Source organism: Apis dorsata, unplaced genomic scaffold, assembly GCF_000469605.1.
Source record: "Apis dorsata unplaced genomic scaffold, Apis dorsata 1.3 scaffold_708, whole genome shotgun sequence".
Lineage (NCBI taxonomy): Eukaryota > Metazoa > Arthropoda > Insecta > Hymenoptera > Apidae > Apis > Apis dorsata.
Window position 1 is genome coordinate 126,689 of NW_006263879.1, and position 4,693 is coordinate 131,381.

At 26.3% G+C, this 4,693-nt stretch overlaps 1 long non-coding RNA gene across 1 annotated transcript; it reads left to right on the top strand.

The window, feature by feature from the left end:
* Window positions 1-2,405: 2,405 nt before the first annotated feature.
* Window positions 2,406-4,295, top strand: LOC102674760. Its single transcript, XR_422663.2, has 3 exons — window positions 2,406-2,631; window positions 3,190-3,381; window positions 4,012-4,295. It is a non-coding gene; the product is annotated as an uncharacterized LOC102674760 (long non-coding RNA).
* Window positions 4,296-4,693: the final 398 nt, after the last annotated feature.

Genomic DNA, 4,693 nt, shown 5'->3' on the forward strand with positions numbered 1-4,693 from the left:
ATAAAAGGATTTTAATACGTTGAGTTTATATGTCGTTTAATTACCGTCATTTCATATTTTTTTCTTGTTTTACATCGTTAAATGTTACTCCTATAATTTGCATTAAAAACCAGACATTTGGATTTTTCTCATTTCACGTTTAACGAGTTTAAAATTGTCGCTGCTCATTGCTGGCCATTAGCTCACAGAGATTTCACTTCCAATTGATCGAAAGTGGTGTTTTTCCTGTCGTAAGTAGGTTTACATAGTTAATTTCATGCTTATAAATTGAAATTGATATTTACTGGTTAATGAGTTTTTTGTCGCTTTGAAATAAATTCATTTGTTTGAAATAAAGATAAATCTATTTGATAAATATAGATATAAGATATAGAAAAATATTAAAAATTTTAGAATTTTAACTTTAAAATGTGATAGAAAAAGTTTTATTTATTAAAAATATAAATATACTTCAATTATTTTCAAAATAATTTTATTTTATGCAATAAAATTATATATTGTTATATTGGAATATTTATCTCTGATTTTTCAATACAAAATATTAAAAAAAAAATTATACTTTATTATATAAAATAATTTTTATATAATAATTCTTAAAATGAATATTATATGAATTCTTTGTTGGAAAAAATATTTATTTTATAACTGAATTTTATAATGTGAAATATAAATAAAAAAAAATAATTATTATTACTCTGTTTGCAAAATGCATATTTGATTTTAAAAAACACAACATTTTGTTTCTAAAAACATATCCTTCATCAAACAAATATTTAGGAGTAACCTACCCTATAAAATATGCATAAGTCAAAGAAAATTGATTCGACGAGTGTAACTCGTGCCGACACCAGAGGTTTAATTGGCAGGTCGGCAATTAGGCGATTAATTAAGTGCAGTTAAGACATAACAGGAGGAACGAACATAGCCTCTTCTTGCGTAATAATGCTCATGGCAGTGAACCTGAAGTCAAAGGCACTTCGCTTCTCACGTCGACAGCGAGAAGCGGCTGCACACGGAAAAAACATTAGTTTGATGCGTCTATCTAGACAATTGTCCCGTATAGTTTTCTTTTGCATAAAGTTTTACATTTCCTAGTTGTTATTCTATAAGTAAATTCTAAAAACAAGTTTAATGATGATTGAAATAAAAAAAAAACCAGGAAATAGAAATTTTATTTATTTTGTATTCTGATGTATTGAATATTACAGTTGAAAATTCAATTTATACGTTTTATTTGATTTATTTTATATTATTATTTTATATTATTTTCTTTGATTTATTTCTACGTTTTCTCTAATTTGTAAAAAATATTTTAAATTAATTTTTTAAGAACAAATAAAATTAAATAACATGGTTTTAAATAAACGAAATTTAAGCTACATACCGCTGATTCAATACTTTCAGTCCATCGAATAATCTTTCAATATCAAATTCTCAATTGATAATGACATTTCAGAAAAAAATACTTTTCTCGATAACAAAAAATCTGCTTATAAATTCATCGATTTATTAACGATCGATCGAAAGAGCGATTTAAACCAATCGATTAATTCCGTTTCCGAGAACAAGTACAAGAAACAATACTTATGCAAATCTCAAGCGGATTCTTCGTTCGAATCTCGACTATTCTTTTGTGTGAGAAGAGAAGAAAGTAGTTTAATTCAATATCGAAATGCGATTCGGATTGGTTTTGTCATCTGCAAGAAAAAAAAGCACAAAGAAAAACAAGACGGATATGCCTATCCAACCTTCTCCTTTGTTGCCATTCGAATTCAATCCTCCAATTCTCTTCTTCTTTTCATCGAGTTTTAGCAGTTTTTTACCAGCATTGTCGTAATTTGTCATCGAGGAGTTAGTTCTCGTGCACATTCGTGGCAATTTGTTCCTTCAACGGGACACTGCTCTCGACAGATAATTCGTTTTATTCATTAGTCTTCACTATCTATCTCTCTTCCTTCTATTCAATCCTCTGTCTTCATCTTTCTCTTATTTCAACTTTCGTTCGTTGTACCTAACCTCCAATGCTTCATTTCGCTAGTTACGTCACAATAGTCGAATTCGACTCGTTTCTCCCTTTTATTTTTCAACAAACATCACCATTTGTCCGCCGTTTTCCTTTCTTCTTTTCGTCTATTTTTTTTTTCTTTTTTATTATTATTCACTGTTTCCGTTATCAGTTTGAATACTCGTGAACGATCAAAAACTAGAAGCGGAATTGTATGAATTTGCTTGTTTACCAATCGAAAAAAAAGTCGATTCGTACTCGATGGCCTACATTCAAACCACGTTTCGAATTCTGATTGGTCCCGTTCGTCGTTCGTTTGAATATTTACAAGAAGAGGGCGCAAAAGGTGTCCATATTCGATAGATAGTTTTCGTTTCGTTTCAACTTCATTTCCGTTCGGTTACGATCGGAATACGTGAAAATGTTTTTTTATCGCAAAGTTGGGTATTTACACTTGGCGTCGTTGTACCGCTTTTACATAATTTAGTTATGAGACATTTATTATGTAATTTATCGAGACACGCTTGAGAGAGGCTGGTTACGTAACTTCCTACATGAGGCTTTACCGCGTGAATTACCGTGCTGAAGTGCTTCGAGATATTCTAACGCCTCGAATCGAAGGTTGTGTACGTTTTTATACACTTTTACTTGTATAAATGGTGAAATAGTTGCAAGAATGTTGAGATTATTCTTTAAATAGCATTTAGATGTCGAGATGAAATGCGTACAATATTTCGTATGTATCTTAATTTTTTATCTTAAAAAATTTTTTCGTAATTTTTAACTTTTTTTGAAGTATCTAAAATTTCTGTTTTATATGCTAATGCATATAATTAGAATGTATTTTAATTTTTTTTTTTTGGATTTATAAAATAATTTTATAAAATACTTTTTTTCATTTTATTTGTTTTCTCTTATATATATATTTTGTTTCTTTTATCTTTCAGCTTTCTATTTTTTTATCGAGGAATATATAACAATTTTTTTTTCTTTAATTTTTTACATTATTTTTATATATTAATTTAGATTTTTGCTTATTTTATAACACATTTTTATATTTATTCTAATTTTTTCCTAAGTTGTCTTCTATTTTATTTTATTATATTACATGTTAAATTTAAAAATTTTGTTTCATTTATTTTGTATTATTTTTCGTAAAATATTTCTTTCTTTTTATTGTTTAGGAATTTAATCTGGATTATTTTTTTTTACGATTTTTCATCTTGTTCACATGTTTTAATCGAAATATTTATTATATTTATACCATGGACAACGTCAGTGTAGTATTTGTTGTTTATTTTGGAATGCAGAATTGCTGGGTGATGTCAGCCATGTTGCTACATAAATCATGACATGAAGTGATCGTTACCAAGCTCGTAAGCCTTGTGTGTATTTGGTCCTAAGATTTTTTTTTCTGGCCTCTATTGCGGTTTCACTTGGCGCGTTTCGTTTCATAGCCAGTCACCCTTGGCATTGTATTGTCACGATATCAACCTCTTTGTATTCATATTCTCACTATAGTTAGTCAATGAACTTTGAACTTTGATTGTCGGTAAATCTGACAAATAATCTTTTTCTTTAATCTTATATTTTTTTCATCCATTTTTGTTCTTAATCTAAATAATGTTCTCAAAGATTTTCCTTTTTTTATGAAAAAATGTAAAATTTATTTTTTAAAAAAGAATTGATAGTAATTTATATAAAGTTTAAAATAAATATTTTTTATTTCTTAATAATATGATAAAATAAAAGTTTGAAAATAAAATTCAGTTTTATTTTATTTCATGTTTTGTATTATTTCCAATATAAAAATGTTTTATTTAGTTTAAACACGTTTTTTTCAGATTTAGAAAACTAGTATTATTAAAAAACAAATTCAAAAACAACATTTTGTTATATGTATTCTTTTGTATTATGTATGACGGATGAAATTGCTTATTTGAAAGCAGACGATTATTTTTTCGAATGCATCGATGATAAAAAAACATTACTTATCATATTCGCAGTCTTCCAAGGATCAGCGGCGAGTTTATGTATGTTAATGGAGGAAATGGATGGAACACCTTAAATATAAAGGCTAAGTTCCCAGCTCCATTATCGTAACCTCTGGAGAACACGACTATACAATTACGATATTAATATTTATTTTCCTATTGTTCGACCGTTTGCAATAATTTCATGTTTTCTACTTCGTATCTTTTTGCATCTTATGTTTTATATTTTATTTATTTTCTTTTTTTTTTATTTATTTTCCTTTTGTAATATTAAAGATTTTATAAACTAATATAAAGTTCATTATAAAATTTATCATTTAATTTAATATTTGTTATAAAAAAGAAGTTTTATCAATAAATAGATTATTAATTATGATATTATTAATTTAAATAATTAAATATTATATGATATATTTATAATATATTATATAATATATTTATATAATTAAATATTGAGCTGTTATATATTTTTTAAAAATTTTCCTCTAAATAATTTTTAGATATATTTTAACATATATTCCTTTTTGATTTTTTCATGAAAAAGTCTTAAAATTCCAATAAATGATCCAATGATAATACGAAAATGGTAACAAAAATCATGAAGAAAATTGTAATAAATGATAAATGATTTTCTTTCGTTAACTATTCATCCCATGTAATCATCGTAACTTCGTTTGCATGAATGTAAAACGCA